The 17,991-nt window shown below is 36.0% G+C and overlaps 1 non-coding gene across 1 annotated transcript; it reads right to left on the bottom strand.

The window, feature by feature from the left end:
* Positions 1-15,348: 15,348 nt before the first annotated feature.
* Positions 15,349-15,422, bottom strand: TRNAI-UAU (transfer RNA isoleucine (anticodon UAU)). Its single transcript has one exon. It is a non-coding gene; the product is annotated as a tRNA-Ile (tRNA).
* Positions 15,423-17,991: the final 2,569 nt, after the last annotated feature.

Here is a 17,991-nt window from a genome sequence, read left to right as displayed (position 1 = left end):
AATAGTTTTTTTTTTTTTTTGAAACATGGTCTCAAGGAATGATGATCATCATCATGGTCTATGCTTTGAAAGACGTTTGCGTGAAGAAAACGGTGAAAAATGGTCATGTATATATGTAATAATTTACTCCTACAGAGATAATAATTTAAATTGTGGAAGAGATAATATCAAATTCTTGATCTGGTCAAATGTGTGGTGAAGGATAGAACACTTCCAATGCATATTGTTATTTGCATCAATATAAAATAGTTTTATTTATTATCATTATTTTTATACTTATTTACTAATTTCAATTTCCTAATCATTTCTTCTTATTACACTGCAATGCTAGTAGTAGTATTTTAGAAACTATAGACTTGCATTACGTATATGATGTGAAGTGTGCTCAGTTAACACATAAAATTGCTTTATTATTATTTAGTAATTATTATTGTTACTGATATTTTAAACTAATACATATACTACATAAGTTCTAATATGCATAAATCTATTATTATTGTTATTGATTTATATATTAACAATATATATTTATTATTATTATTATTTATTTTCGGTTATTTCAACAGCCCTATCTGGACCCATCAAGATCATCCTTTCATCATACCGTTAGGTAACACAATTCCTAGTCACGTATTGCAAGTTTTCTTGATTGTTTCTTTGATTTAAGTTCTGATCATTCGTGAACTGTTTTCACAGAAGATAACAACCTTTGAAACCTAAGAATAATCATATTCTAGCCCCTCGTTAAGTCCTTTGATCGATTCCAAACAAAGGTAACTCGAAAACACAACCTCAATCATCTAAATTCACATGCTATCTTTGTGTTTTCTGTAAACTTTTGCACTTAATCCGTGTCTCTGCAAAACCCCTGAAATTTACAGCCTTTGTTGACCTATTTGAAGCTCCTAAAGATCATGCAGTCTCAGCTCAAACTCTAAGGTACACGAATCCTAACTGAAAGCATTCATTAAATACGTGTATTATTGAATTGTACACATCATATAGGATGGATGATATCCATAACCACCAAAACATTATAAACACTGAATTTCCAGTAAGCTAATCACTCTAATTTGTATATAATGGTCCTTTGCTAGAAAACCCGTTTTACCCACCATTAAACCCGTAAAACCGATATTTTGTACGTATATAAAGCATTAAATGTGAAAACCATACATATTTTACTAAAAATACTAAATACGTGTTTACATATTAAACGTTACTTATTTACAGAAACCGATAAAACAGATAACTAGAAATCCTAGTTTGCATCACAAGGTAGTTTAAACTTATAATATCAGCAATACTATATTTTCTAATACAAGATAATTTAAGATCATTTATGTTGATGATAATGATCTTCCATGAATATAAATAATGAAATAATGTCCTTTAGCTTGTTATATTATTATTATTATTATCTTCTGACACTTTTACTAGATGATATAAATTAACACTTCGACCAAATTTTTGGAACTGATATTACTATAAATGCTATACCATTATGTTACTAGCAAAACTAATGGAACAAAGAGAAAGATTATTTAGATACGAACTGTTTGATTGTACTAGTTTCATGCCTATTATAAGTAAACAATACATAATAATAATAATAATATTATTATTATTATTATTGTTGTTGTTGTTGTTTAAAATAATCAAGTAACCATACCAAGTAAAAAGTCCAAAGTTTTTTCGATCAACTCATTAAGATAATACTTATCTAACCTATAAATGTTATCACATAGCTAAAATTATTTTTGTAATGTGTATGAAAGCCAAGATTTTATAATTTTATATCTTTTAACAAAACTTTTGGAATGCCGATTGAATATAGGTAAAATATATACGGCTTACTTCTATAGAATATTAGTAAGTATCCATAAGTAAACTTGTAACTTATAACATTAAAATCCATAACTTAATAAAGAAATTTATCCATTCATATATTAAAATCCATAACTTAATAAAGAAATTTATCCATTCATATATCGCTACATGCGGCCATAATCTCTAATAACGTCAAATAACGAAAGTATACGTAACCTTAATCTACTTAGGTCACATGCATATTTTCTATGACACGTATCACTTTTTGTGACATGCTACATGGATTTAGGGATGTCTATTATTTGGAGCCGTTTCAACATAGCATACAAGATTTCATTTATATATTTATCTTCAAACAGACGCAGGTGAGTTCATGCACTACCCTTTTTCTTAAATTTTTGGCTGGATACATGCTTCTATATGTTTTTGAAATTACTGGCGTATTATTAATCAAAACCAATTTAGCTGCAAAAAACAATCTCCGACTTTTTAGCACAATCATTAATTCCCTTAGGAGCCAGGGGATATATGTGTAGTACTCTCTGGGGAAGACCCCCGCATACAATGGGCCCATATCATGGACGACCTCCCGCTGAATGATATAATGGTTATCTTGTGACATATATCGGGACGGCTGTGTATCTTACGTTGGCAGACATAAGTAAAGTTGACCCATAACAATAAGGGGTAGGGGTTATATATTTTAGATGTTCACAGGTCGTGAATACCGGTTTGATTGTCAACTTGCTTAATGTGCATCATACTATTTAGATCATTCTTAAATACATGTTTTCATAACTTAAACTCATTAACTCACCAATTTTTTTGTTGACCCAATTATTTTTAAGCATGTGTTCAGGTACCTCTTCTCAAGATGTGAAAATATAGAGAATTAGATATGAGCTTGTTTGAATATAGAAGACCCTTTTTAGAAGACTTATGTCAAACTATAGAGATTAATTTGAAGAAGCCATGATGGATAATAGAGCTTATCACCTAATTAGATTGTAGTTGAATTCTAGCTTTGTAGTTGTATTTGACATTTGATTGTAACCTTAACCTAGTGTCTTAATATACATTTGTTAAGTTATTTCCATTGTGTTTTGGTTGGTATTCAATCGTCACGTCTAGCCCCCTAGTCGGAGTGTGACAGTAGATGCTAAAAATTGTAAAACTTGAGAATGTGGATGTTCAAGACGATGATGCCATGAAGTGAACTTATTTTGTTAGATATGAAAAACATATGGTGGTGATATAGAACGAAGTTCATAGATATCACATGTAGTCATTCCCTGGAGTAAATTTTTATTGGAGCGGGAGTCCTCGATAAGAAAGCTGGAAGAAAAAAATTGAAATAATATGTTATTATCAATACATAATTGTGAAATAGAGATAATGTTTCTTGATATGGAAGGAACGCAAGGACGTTGGTTAAGATAACAGAAGTATTATGAAAATTAATCCTTAAAGAACCGACCTAAGTGGCAGTTAAGGAAGAACCATTGTCGATGACAAGTTCATCGGTACCGTTGTAAGGTGTATGAAGTGAGAGTGTGTTTAAGTCGTTAGTGATGTGGTGAGATGCACCACTATCAAAAAGCCAAGTATGGTTGAATGAACTTGTTAAAGCTACCATCAAGTGAGCTATCAGTTTGTATTTTCTTATGTCATTTGGCAAACCAAATTTTAGATTCAAATCCAAGAATCATTGACAAATTCTTAGTCAACTAATATCATGTTTGTCATAAATTTTGGTTTTTTAAGTGAAAATATACATTTTATTTTTCAATAGAAAAGTGAATGGGAAAACTTTTTGGCATTGTATGTTTTGAGATACTATACAATAAATCGAAGGGACAATCAAAAAGAAAAAGGATTCAAAAGGGGATGCAAGTACAATAAACTAAAATTGAGTAATCCAACAGAAAAGGTAAAAATTTCTCCTATTGTGTATCGTTTTGGCAGTATGGACGAGTGGTAAGGCGGGGGACTGCAAATCCTTTTTCCCAGTTTAAATTCGGATGCTACCTCATCAGCAAACAAATCGGAATCTCTTATTCTGTTATGCTGATATAACTCTACCTAATTTTACCTAGCCATAACAGAATAAGGGGACTGTATACTTGGGTGATTCTAAACATTCGTTATGGGGATTTTGTAAAAGATTGGAAATCAAAAATCTTTGAATCCTAAATGAAAAGAAAAATTTTATTTTAATGGTCGAATCAAGACTTCTCGATTCCCTTCTACTACTAATGTAATGCCTACTTATTGGGTCTTAATTGGAGATAATTTAACTACTGGTTGTGCGAAGTTCTTTGTGCTTTTGTTGATCCATGTCGTGGAAGTGGTGGGAGTGTAACTTAGAGGGAATTGTTTCTTGAATACATAATATGATGTCAAGGAATGCCCTTGTTTGAAAGAAAATTGACACTTCCCTATAAAAGGACGAGCTGGTGTTGGGTTTATGTTATGCCATTGTTTTGGGGAGTTTTGAGTGTGAGCTACAAAGGCCGAATGTGTTCTCAAGTATGTGGGAAGATGAGAGGGGAAGGTGAGGGGGAGTTGAGAAATGGTGGATGAGTCATTGTTGCTTTGTGCTGACATTTTGAAGGTGTATTGTGGTGGTCAGAAAATTAAAACTTTAGAACTGGAGTAGGGTGGCTAGAAAAGCAAAAACTGGCTAGAGATATTATAATATTTCAGACATATTATAATGTTGTTGGAATTAAAAGTGGAGAAGGGAAGACCTGGCTGATATCATATAAAAAGATCAACCAAAGATGACATTGACACTAACAATAGAAGAGTATAAATACACAAAAATAAAATCAGTTACAAGCTACAAATCAGCTACATTAAAGGCTGAATAAACCTATTCAAAACTATTCAAAAATAGGATCATAAGTTACAGATTTGGGATTTGAAATAATTTGAATTATTCTACCTATATTATTAAAGCAAGACAATGTTTTCATATGTCATTTAATTAAACATTCCACATAAGCTGTCAAGTGTATAAATTTCCTCTTTTACAATTTCCTCAACATGAAAAATATGTTGTTGGTAGGAATTGAACTCATTACTTTGCTATCAAAATGCTTGTAGCTTACCAAGTAAACAATGATGAATTGATGTTAGCCTTTTCTTTTTCTTAATTGTTATAGATTCACAACATTCCATTTTGTTTTATTTTTTAACCACCCGTGTGTTACACGGGCTCTATCCTAGTTATTTCTAATATTTGATCATCTTAAAATTATCGGGCTAAAAAATTTTTTATTCATAATCCATTTGGTGAAGAATGCTATGAGAGTTTCACGAATCATCGGTTAGCTGTTAGTTATTACCGTATTTGATTTATTACTATATTTTAATATATTTAATGCCGTTAAAAGATAAGCTTATTTATTTCGTCACTCGTTAGGGACTATGAGCTTTTTAATTTTGGCTCAGCCGAGTTATATAAATTCTCAGATATGGCCCTGGACATATTTGACTATCTTTTTTTTTAAAATATACATGATCTTTTAGTTAGTCTATAACACCGTAGTACAATTTCAAATTTGGTTAATCATAAGAGCATTCCTAGCCCGTGTCTTATCCCCATATCTATAATTACACTTAAAAAACTACATTTCTCACTCATGTTCAATTAAATATTACTTTTTTATACATTTATTATTACAGTTTTCTCTCTCCACCCTATAATTTACAAAAAATCACTACCTTTTCCCTAAATTTACAAAAAACCACTACATTTTTTCTCTCAACCCTATAATTTACACTCACATCCCCACCCTATAATTTACAAACTCTCCTCGTATAATTTGAGAGGATGGGTTGGGAATGCTCTAAGAGCGGACCCATCTTGCATGGATCAAATTCATGGGACCCTATTGATTTTGAAAATTTTAGAATGAGGCAAAGAATCCATTTGTAAGTGAATGCCTAAGTGTTGTTACTGTGAATTAAGTTTAATAATGTTGTAGTGGTAAATTCCTTCGTTTGTAGGTCTAGAGGTCAAAAGGTCGAATCCTTGCAAGTTGCAACCCCATTTTTATTTTGAAAATTTTAACGTTTTGTTATGAGAAATTTGACCTAGCTAGAAATTTTAGCGTTTGCTTATGAGAAATATTACAACCAAAGAAAAAAGGTGAGCTCATAGGGAAAAAAAATCTGCCACTAAAGACGAGAGAAAAGTCGGGTAAGCTGGTGTGTTTTTTCTTAGCCTATATGACACACGACTAAGGAAATGCATTTGCAGGCTAAACTTTGCCTAGTTAGCATATATGTATCGGCTAAATTTGAAAATGGCTTTTTTTTGGTAATTTTGCCTTAATAAACATGTTTATTGCTTTTTTTAGAAGTTTAGATAATTTAACTTCAAGCTTCATACATAAGACCAAGTGTAGTGTGGCGATATTGGGGGCAATATCGCCCCTTTGTCACCATGAACCCCCCCCCCCCCCCCGAGCTAATTGGAGGGGAGGGATGCAAAAAATTCTTGTCGCTGATTTTGATTTAGAAATAATAATATTTTATTAATATGTGTTATATATATATGATGTGATGTGACAATATTGAGCTACAAATCAAACCATTACATTTAAATGTAGGTCATCCACTACACATATCTTAAGTCATAAGAGCACATGAATCTATAGGTCTAGGATAAATATTTACCAGCCCAATTGTTAAACCCAAGTCCAAATTCATAACAACCCAGTTAACCGTTGAGGTCTTCAGGTCCAGGTCCTTGTAAAATGACTTCAGGAGTTGAGGGTTTTGGAAATGAAATATGAAAGAAAATAAACAAGTTCGTTAAAAATTAAACGAGCTCTCAATTTAATTTCTTGTTGGAGAATTTTTGTGAAAAAAAAATATATATGTTTAAACTTTGAATTATTTTATTCAAGGTTGTTAGTCAATTAGTCAAAGCCATTAAAATGTCCTTTAATTTGGTCAAAAAATTAAAGTTTTGGTTAATGATGGTTGAATGGTTTCAACTTTCTACTAGTATAAATAACAAGGGAGCTCCTTGGTTGTAGATACACAAAAAACAAAAAATAACACATTCTCTCTTGTGTTTTCTCCAACTTTCTCTCTAAAAAATTCCAACATTCTTGATCATCTTCATCATTTTCTTTAAGGTACTATTCGGGTGCTAGAGCCCTCCCCGGGCAGTACATATTGCTTAGGCCGTTGTACCCTGGGAAACAAAATGGGGAGAGACCCGGAATTTGTTTTAAGGGCCCCGCGTAAAACACGATCCTCGCCACAAAGACCATGACACCATTCTTCTTCTACACCTTTCTTGCATTATTTTATTTCAATTGTATTGTAATTTTGATTTTTCCGGTGTAATTCGTATTGTAATTTACTTACTTTTCTAGATAGGTTTGATTCATTGTATTGTAATCATTTTATTAAAGTGTTTTATTTTTATACACGAACGAATTCCTACAATCTTAAAACAATTTTTTTAAAAATTACCGTTTGTGTATTCAAAACATTCTCGTGTGACTCAAACTATTTTTATTTCACGCGGTTGTGTTTTTAAAAAACATTTTTTTCCGTTTGAATTCAAAGGAGCGACTTTGTAGAAACGGAAACCGGTTACAATTCGGATTTTTTTTACGCTAAGCTCTTGGAAAAACCCATTGTTTGGTCCCTTCAAAATTGGACTTAGAACACCTTCGGTGGGTTAATTCGAGAGTTCGGATTAAAAAGTTTTGCGTAACTTTAATTTAGTGGGAACGACCACTATTAATATTTCCGAAAAACTAACTTAGCATAGTTTATTTTTCATAAAAAATGGCATCACCGTCATCGAGCAAGGTTACCGGTACGCCTTTGTCCGTTATGGTAGGAGCGACTACCATGGCTAATCACGCTTCTCGGGTTTGCACTTTAAACGGTGGCAACAGAAGATGTTCTTCTATTTGACCACCTTAAACCTTGCGAGGTTCTTTGCAGAATCCGCTCCCCTAGCCACTAACGCGGAGGGGGAGACCGACGCTCAAACTTTGAGTGCGGTAGATACGTGGAAGCATTCAGCATTCTTATGTCGAAACTATGTGTTAAACGGTTCAGTTGACGCGTTGTATAACGTGTACTCTTCAATAAAGTCTGCCAAAGAATTATGGGAGTCTTTAGACAAAAAGTACAAAACAGAGGATGCGGGAACAAAGAAATTTGTTGTCGCCCGTTTCTTGGACTATAAAATGGTTGACTCTAAGACTGTAATTAGTCAAGTCCAAGAGTTGCAAGTTATACTTCACGACATCTTTGTTGAGGGAATGACACTTAGTGAGACATTTCAAGTGGCAACGATGATTGAAAAATTGCCTCCTAGTTGGGTTGAGTTTAAGAATTATCTTAAACACAGGCGAAAGGAGATGACCATTGATGATCTTATTGTTCGACTTCGGATAGAAGAAGACAATAAGAGAGCTCAAAAAGGTAGCCTAGTGGATGTTTCCGCCAAGGCTAACTTAGTCGAGTACGGTCAATCCTCCAAAGGGGGAAACAAGGGCAAAGGCAAAGGTAACAAAGGGAAAGCGAAAGTGGACCTTGGCGTGAAGAAAGGGGCTGTGAAAAAGAAGCCTCCACCTTTCCAAGGACCATGTTACAACTGTAACGAGATGGGGCACCGGGCGAACCAGTGCAAGAAACCAAAGCGCGAGCACGCGCATTTGGTGGACGAGGATGGCACTCCTCTCGTGGCGATTATTACCGAGGAAGTGGCTTTCATCAAGGAAGTCAACGTTGTGGGAGACGCTCCCAAAGGGTGGTACGTTGACACAAGCACAACCCACCATGTTTGCGGCGACAAACAACTCTTTAAGAATTTCAAAGAGGCGGCGGGTGACCAGAAGCTTTACATGGGGAATAAAGCGACTGTGGACATCATGGGGGAAGGCGATGTGGTCTTGAAGTGGACTTCTGGCAAGGAGCTCACGTTGACCAAAGTTCTCTATGTTCCCGAGATTCGCAAGAATCTTGTCTCGGGATGGATGCTCAACAAGCACGGATTTCGCTTGGTGATTGAATCAGATAAATTTATTTTATCGAAAAATGGAATGTTTGTCGGCAAGGGTTATGCCGACAATGCTATGTTCACATTGAATGTAATTGTTGTCAAAAATTCTATGAATAAAATTGCAACTTCTATTTACATGATTGAGTCTTCAAATTCTAATTCTTGTGTTTGGCATGGTAGACTAGGACATGTAAATTTTAATTCAATTCGACATTTAATTAAATTAAATAGCATTCCATGTTTTAAAATCGATTCAAAATATAAATGCGAAACATGTGTTGAATCCAAACTAACGAGAAAGCCTTTCAAATCGGTTAAACGAATAACCGAACCCCTTGATTTAATCCACACCGATGTGTGCGATTTAAAAGCCGCTCCCACAAGAGGAGGAAATAAGTATTTCATCACGTTCATTGATGATAGTACTCGGCATTGCTATGTATACTTACTTAAAAGTAAGGATGAAGCAATAGACAAGTTTATCTTGTATAAAGATGAGGTTGAAAATCAACAAAAGCGGAGAATAAAAACTTTGCAAATTGATAGGGGTGGTGAATATGTTTCACCATTTGCGGAAATATGCGCAAAAAGTGGCATAATACATGAGTGTACCCCACCTTATTCTCCACAATCAAATGGCATTGCGGAACGAAAGAACCGTACATTAAAAGAGATGATGAATGCCATGTTGATTAGCTCGGGCATGAGCTATGACTTGTGGGGGGGGGAGGCTATTCTCTCGGCCAATTATATCTTGAATAAGATACCCCGCAAGAAAACGGACGTGACTCTGTATGAGTTATGGAAAGGTAAAAAACCTTCATACAAATACATTCGAGTGTGGGGGTGCCTTGCCAAAGTGACGGTTCCGCCACCAAAGGCACTAACGATAGGACCTAAAGCCGTGGATTGTATATTCATTGGATATGCACACCATAGTAATGTGCATAGGTTTCTTGTACATAAGTCCAAGAATCCCAATGTACATGAAGGCACTATTGTTGAGTAGAGGACCAACGATTTTTTCGAAAATGCGTTTCCCTGTTTAAGGATTACACATGCGATTTCATCAAGAGCGGTTGATGAAGCAAGTACATCAAGAGCGATTGATGATACTGTTCATGATGAGAGACATGAATGACCCGAAATTGAGGAAGGTGAGCTTAGACGAAGCAAAAGACCAAGCATTGAAAAATCCTTCGGTCCTGATTTCGTGAGCTACATGGTTGAGGGCGAGCCCAATACCTACTGCAAGGCGGTTACCTCCGCGGAATCACCTCAATGGAAAAAAGCAATTAAGAACGAGATAGATTCTATATTACAAAATCATACTTGGGAGTTAGTAGATCTTCCGCCGGGTTGTAAACCCCTTGGATATCATTGGATATTCAAAAGGAAGATGAAAGCCAATGAAAGTATTGATAAATACAAGGCCAGGTTAGTGATCAAAGGGTATAGACAAAAATAAGGTCTAGACTATTTTGATACTTACTCGCCGGTCACGCGAATAACTTCAATAAGGTTGGTTCTTGCAATCGCGGCCTTACGAAATTTGGAAATTTACCAAATGGATGTAAAAACCTCATTTCTAAATGGCGATTTAGATGAAGAGATTTACATGGAGCAACCCGAGGGTTTCTCCGCTCCAGGGAAAGAGGGCAAAGTATGTAAACTAGTCAAATCATTGTATGGTTTGAAGCAAGCTCCAAAACAATGGCACTTAAAGTTTGATCATGTCATGCTTGACAATGGTTTCAAAATAAATGAGTGTGCCAAATGTGTCTATGTGAAGGACACGCCAGGAGGTTATGTGATTTTATGTCTTTATGTAGATGATATGCTTATCATTGGAAGTAATGATACTATGATTAAATCTACAAAAGATATGTTGAAAGCGAGGTTTGACATGATAGACTTGGGTCTCGCGGACGTGATTCTTGGGGTTCAAATTACTAGAACCCAAAATGGTCTTATCTTGAGTCAATCTCACTATGTGGATAAAATTCTTAAGAAATTCAATAAGGATGACACGCGTTTCGTGCCAACTCCAATTGATACGACCCCCCATCTATCTAAAAATAGAGGCGATGGTGTTGCTCAGTTAGAGTACTCAAGAATTATTGGTGGTCTAATGTATCTTATGACATGTACACGACCCGATCTAGCTTATGCCGTGAGTAGGCTAACTAGTAATCCGAGTGTGGAACATTGGAAAAGTATAACACGGGTTCTAAGATACTTAAGATATACAAGAGACTATGGACTCCATTATAATCGAGATCCAGCTGTGATTGAAGGATACGGTGATGCAAATTGGATTTCGTATATAAAAGATTCTAAATCAACAAGTCACCTGGTGGTTCAAGCAAATAGTGTCCGGGTTCAACACTTATTCATCCAAGGATTCTTATTAGTCGGTTTGAATTTATTATTTTCGTCATGAATTTATTATTTGAACCTATTTATTATCTTTTGGTCTTGAGTATGGTTGTTGGCTAAACCCTTTGACTGCCTAGGCTTGATAAACCTACTTTGATGTTTTGATTTGACTTGGGATTATTTATTGTTATGGTTTTTATGTTTTAGTAAAAGATTTATTTATATTAAATTGATGCATATGGATGCTTAGGATTGTTTGATGAGTTTTGTTCCATAGTTTTCCTTGATTATTATTTGTCATATGATAGGATTGCTATTAGGTCAATTACTTCGTGTTTTGATTATTTTATGGTTGATTTCATGATAAGATCATAGGAATAATATTGTCAAATAAACCTAAGTGTGCTGCTAACCTAAAATCTGTAAAGTGATAGGTTATTAATAGATCTTTATTATTTAATCTTGCTAGATTTAGTTCTTCGTAAGGAGTCCATCTAGGGTTGATTATTTATTATTGTCTATTAAATCAATTAAATATTTTAAATTGCCTTTGATTTCCGCGCTGTAAGGTAGGATTTCATTATAAAGGAACTAGATCATAATTAATTAGGTGACCGTAAGGGAACTTGATTTTTAATACTGGTATGCGTTAAAATTTATTAGAAACACCCATAGGTGTCTTCTTGAGAAGGGTCAGGGGTCATGTTCGGGTTTTCTTTTAAGTGTCTATTTTACGATCCCAGTCCATAACTAAATATTTTCCTGGGTTAAGTCATAACTGAAATTTAGGTATTCTAGCCTAGGTAGTTTTCTCATCACCATCTTATTTATAACAAACTTTTGCTTTCATTTAAATTACTTGTTTTCTTAACTAGTTTTTAATTATAGTATTAAATTAGTATTTTAAATAAAACCCCCCAAACAAAATATAAATTAATAAGCTGTGTGTAGTCGAGTCTAATTAGCTAATAAACGTAATTTAAAGAGTCTCGTTGATTTGATATCCGGACTTACTTAGCTTTACTAGAGTCGATCGGTTCACTTGCCGGTTAGTAGTTTAGTCGAGTTTTAGAGAGTCTAGAGTATTACTTAGTGTTTATTTTTAGTTAATTTAGTTAATAAATATTAAACTACTTCAAGCACATCAGGCTACGTTAATTTATGGAAGATATTCCAATATGGCCAAAACCTTTGTCGGCTATTTGCATACATTGTGACAGTCAATCATCGATTGGTAGAGCCCATAGCGTGATGTACAACGGCAAATCAAGGCATATTCAACGTAGACATAACACGGTATGACAACTACTCACAACGGGCGTTATCAGGATTGACTATGTGAAGTCAAAAGATAACATTGCAGACCCGTTAACCAAAGGCTTAAGCAAAGAGTTAGTTAACAAGTCGTCAAAAGGAATGGGACTAAAGCCCATGGGAAAAGGGGACATGAGGGAAACCTAACTTAGTTGACTGGAGATCCCAAGATCTAGGTTCAATAGGACAACTTAATCATGAAACCAAGGGTGGTCACTGTGGGGGAGTACCCCAAACCAAACTAAAGGGCGTTGCGTGCGCGCGCATCCTAGTCCATTCCAATCAGTGACACATGTTGTAAGGATAAGCATAATAAAGGTTAATGATTTGTGGAAATCAACAAACCCATTACTTTTAATGATTCCAACGAGAATCACCTATGTGAGAGAGAACTAGGGTCCCAAATAGATTTTGGGGCAAAAATCCTAGAGCTCTCGCAGAACCAGGCAAGTGTTCCAGGACCATAGTAGGACACGACAGTGAGGGGTTGGCCAGACCAGGGAGAGTGTTGTGTGAAGTGTATTGTCGTCTACATAAATGGGGGTATGTTCAAAGACATCGTGTCTACACACCGCTAGGAGACTAAGTATGCTTCACAAAGGAAGGTTCAAAGGGTAACACCTACCTATCCTGCAATGCTCAACCGTTGAATTGAATCTAAGAAACTTGCATGTATGGATTAATCTCAATGTGAAAATGAACCCCCAGAAATTTCTAGCTTCCTAGCTTCACACAACTCACATATTATATATATACATATAACCCCCAGATTCATTCAATTCATACACGAATAATTACCTTTACCTGCATAAACAAACGCATTCTCTTGTTCACCGATTTCCGAACAGCAAAAATGGGGATATCGAAGCCACAAAGAACCACTTTCTTAATGCTAACAACAACGATGGCGTTGATGATGATTGGGTTAACTCCCACAAAAACAGACGCTCTAGTCCCTTACATTAACAGGCCTCTATGGGACATGATGACCGAAGACCCGTTCAAGATCCTCGAACAAAACCCACTCAGCATCGCAAAGGACCTCGGGGCATCTCCCTGGACGTCCCCGGGATGAAGAGAGAGGACATCAAGATCGAGGTCGAAGACAACCGCCTGTTGCGAGTCAGCGGGGGAAGCAGGTGAAGGTGAGGGGTGACATTAAGTGGCACCGGGCGGAGAGGACGAGTGGCAAGTTCTGGAGGCAGTTCAGGCTGCCGGCGAACGCAAGATAATGGCGCACCTTGAAGACGGTGTGTTGAAGATCAAGGTGCCCAAGTTGGCTCAGGTGAAGAAGCAATCCAAGATTATTGATATTCATATGATGGGCCAAGGGCCCTCTGCTGCTGCTGCTGGTGAGGATATTAAACCAACCAACGCTGCTGCTTGAGCTTAACCATAACATGATTGTTTTTATGTTGCATTATGGAATGTGAATAATGAATGATGTGTGATTATAATCGTAGTCCAAAATAAATGTACAAGTTAATGAAATAAACTAAAAGATTTTGTAATAAAGATTAGTGTTTTGCTTACTTATTATGGTTTATTAATCTAGATTGTTTATGGTGCATTGGTTTTTGGTTTGATTGTTTTTTATTAAAATCAATTGGCCTGGTATTACCAACTCATGTCTCCATTTAATATTATATTATGAAATTTTTAAAACTTTAGATAATTTGTCATGCTTTTAATGCTTGTCCACCAATTTGTTGTTTAGCACTTTGAGAACATAACACATGTAATTTTTATTTATTTTTTTCTTAACAGTTTTAAAGTGGCCACTAACTTAATGCTTGACTTCAAATACGTTGACCAATGACGATTACATTAGATTTGTATTCTCCCGGAAGTTCTTCGTTTTTTTTCTTTTTTGTTCAATATCACACAACTACGTTCTTAGTAACCGCAAAGTTATCTTCTACCAACTACGTTTTTGTTCAGAATGTTACATTACAATAGTGGTGGTGGGCGTTTTGCATAAATCAATGTAGTCCATTCAAGGTGACATTAGCTCATGTTTCAGACGACGGCTGTGGGCCTGTGGTGGAATCACAAGCTTTAATAGAAATCATAGGGATATCACATGAAACCAAAAAGGTTATGTCACCCAAAAAGATAATATTTTCATCATTATTAGACCTTCTTACTGTAAGGAGGTGGAAATCTATTATGGAGGTCTGGGTATCAAATCCTGGCACCATCTGTTTTACTATGAGACACGTGATTTACCTCCCTCATGTTGGTCGTGAAACCGGTTGGCGTACGCCATTTTTTATTAGACCGTATTGTAACATGTCTAACCAAGTACGACTTAATTAATGGTTGTGGTGACATTACATTTGGCACTGAACTTAATTCTAATCTTTTGGCTTTATTAAGCTAGATATCCCCAAAAGTTATAGACATGTTACATATGTTCATAAATCAATTGCAAAAATTTAAAGTTGATGTTAAAGGAAGGGATGCATAAGGATAACTTTGTATTCTTTTAAGCATCTGAACAAATCCATGATTTCTTAGATCGAACGACAAACTCCTTACTCTTCCTCCTGAGACTTAAACTATGATTTTTGTTAGTTTTATTCTAGACATAATAACTCTATATTGCATTAAGCAATATTTTTACTTGATAGTTAAACTCGGTTATGTAAAAACATAAACGTTATACATAGTAGCATATAAACGTCCATTTTTATTGACTTCTCCAATAAATTAACTCTAAAACACCTATAATTTCATGTTAAAGTAAAAATAAATTAATTATTTGAAAATCGAAAGCTTGGTCTCGGCGGGGCTCGAACCCACGACCTTCGGCTCATAAGACCAACATTCTAACCAACTGAGCTACGAGACCATTGATAACATTTAAAATGTCAATTTAATATTATTAACCAACTCCATATTTCCAGGATAAAAGTATAATAATTTCCTGAATATCATGAAACGATTACACAATGATGTCATTTTTTTAATTATACAATTTTTCAGAAACAATATCTATTATGATTTATGCCTTTACACATTGAATATATTATAACAATATATTAAAAAGCAGTATATTCAAAAGTTAATGCTCAAAGAATATGCCTCACATATGCTCTACCATTAACTCAAAAGGCTTATTTTTTATGTCCAAACAGTTCATGGTCACTTTTAGACTCTTTTTATTCACATATTCTAGTTTTATGATTGTCGCATACATGAAGCTCAAACGGAGTTCAGCATAAGGACCACCACCTGTGGTGGCGGCTCAAAGCAGAGGAAGGTGGTGGTGGTGGTGGTGATGACGATGGCAGTGGTGGTGAAGTAGTGAAACTGTTTTAAATAGTGGGCAACTACACAAGCTTTGGCAAGATACAAGAAAAGCTATTTTCTGTTTCTTTTGAAAATAAGTTGAGAAATTTATTGGTATGAATATTTTGATGTAAGTGGTGTAATTGAAACCTAATGTAACGGCTTTTAGAAGTTTTTGCCATGTATTGTTATACGATCATTTTTTTTTTGTATTGCATACGACGGTTGTTTTAAAATATTGCACTTTTATGTAGCACACTTGTCCCATAGAAAACATGAAAGAAGATAACAAAACAAAGCAGCTCCCGAAAATCATATCATTTGTTTCATTAGGTGATTTTTCAATATAACATTTGAAATGTAGTAATACAATGATAAGTTGTTGATATTTTTTTTTTAAAGTAATACAATCATAATTAGTTCTTCGTTTGGCGGGCTGTTATCAAAGTTACAACAAGAAAAACATTAGCAAAACAGGTGTGCAGGTGTATAATTGTCGTGTGGTATTGGAATCCATAAACCATTTACCATTGCAGAATAAACTTGGGTATTGATCTCTAAATGGTGTCATTTACCATTTGAAGAAACGTGGATCGACTCACTGGTAGACGATCTACTTTCCTCGGGTGTGATTATGCTATTTCACCGATGGTTCTCTGGGATCTGGGTTCTTCCACCTACAAAATGAACAGCACCGTAAACTTACCCCTCAGAAAGGGACAGAGGGGTCCTCTTTGGGGTAACCCTCCGGTGTGAGAATAAGAATTTGTAAGAGAAGATAATAATATGAGAGTAAGGAAATTGAAGTGTATTGCTTGATATAGCTGAATACTCTGTAATTGAGTGTGTCTCTCCTTGTGGAGTTGATGTGGTATTTATAGTGCTAGGGTTTCCACTGATTGGGCTCAGACCCAGTTAGGGCCTTGTTGGCCTCCTCCAATTGCTTTGCGCCACGTGTCCTTGGGACACCTGGTGCTTCTTCATTGGTTATAATCACGTGGTTGCACATGGGTTTTGCTGAGTTGTCCACCTTTCATTGGCAGCTGTCAACATCAGCATATTCTTATTCCTTAAAAAGATACCTTCTGGAAGGTTGTCTGACGTGCACAATCAAGGTTGCCCTAATCCTGATTTGGATAAGGACGAGGTTGAGTATGTGCATGTGTGATACGCGCCTATCCTGAGGATGCGCGAGGTCTTCTCTTTATTCTCACGCGCAGATGTTTCATGCGCAGATGTGATATGCACAAGCATGTGATATGCGCCACGCGCGGATGCGCCATGCGCAGATGTGATATGCGTGAGCATGTGATACGCGTGAGCATATGTGATGCGTGAGCATATGTGATGCCTGAGCATGTGATGCATGAGCATATGTGATATGCGTGAGCATATGTTATATGCGCCATGCGCATAGGTTTTGGCTTTGTGCCTTCATAATGTCTTGATTTCAAGCCTCTTGTCTATATCTTGTGGGTTGACCCGCCTCGCTCGGTGTTGAGGCGGGTACATACCTCTTCAAGCCCCCCAGTCTAATGTGTGTCTTGTCTCGCGCGAGCGAGGTAAGATAGATATTAGACTTGATAGTTTGCTCCTTTAATATGGTTTGTCTTTTCTTCTTGTTACTCATCGGTGCGCGAAATTCTATCCTTTTGGTTGAAAACGAATCGTCCCTGTACGTGGTTGGTTGTTGCTGACATGCGTCAATGATGGAGACGTGTCAGACCTTTCGTGTGCTCGAGGTGCTACAATTGCCTTTCATGTCCCCTCACATAGTGTCAGGAACACGTGTCGCGCTCGCGTTGGTCCGTACCTGCGAGTGGTGGCGCGTGAACTATGGCAGCACCTGTATCGTTTCTTTTCGTGTCCCCTCACACAGTGTCAGGGACACGTGTCGCGCTCGCGTTGGCTTACACCTGCGAGTGGGGGCGCGTGAAGTCCGATCAGTACCAAATTTTCTCTCTCCTGGGCCTATAAAAGCAAGCCCTTAGAGTTTGAATCCTTCATCTTCCTTGTTGTTTATTCAGAGCTCTTTTCTTTCTTTCATTCTATTCCGATTAACTGTCTTCTGCTTCCAGACCTCTGTTCTTCAGAAGCATCCTTTGTCCGATTTTATAGTTGTATGTCTG

The sequence above is a fragment of the Bidens hawaiensis genome, unplaced genomic scaffold (assembly GCF_021521415.1).
Source record: "Bidens hawaiensis isolate Kalapana, Puna unplaced genomic scaffold, B.hawaiensis_p1.1 tig00001206_1, whole genome shotgun sequence".
NCBI classification, from domain to species: Eukaryota; Viridiplantae; Streptophyta; class Magnoliopsida; order Asterales; family Asteraceae; genus Bidens; species Bidens hawaiensis.
The sequence above is the reverse complement of the archived record's forward strand: the minus strand, read 5'-3'. Positions and strand labels throughout refer to the sequence as shown.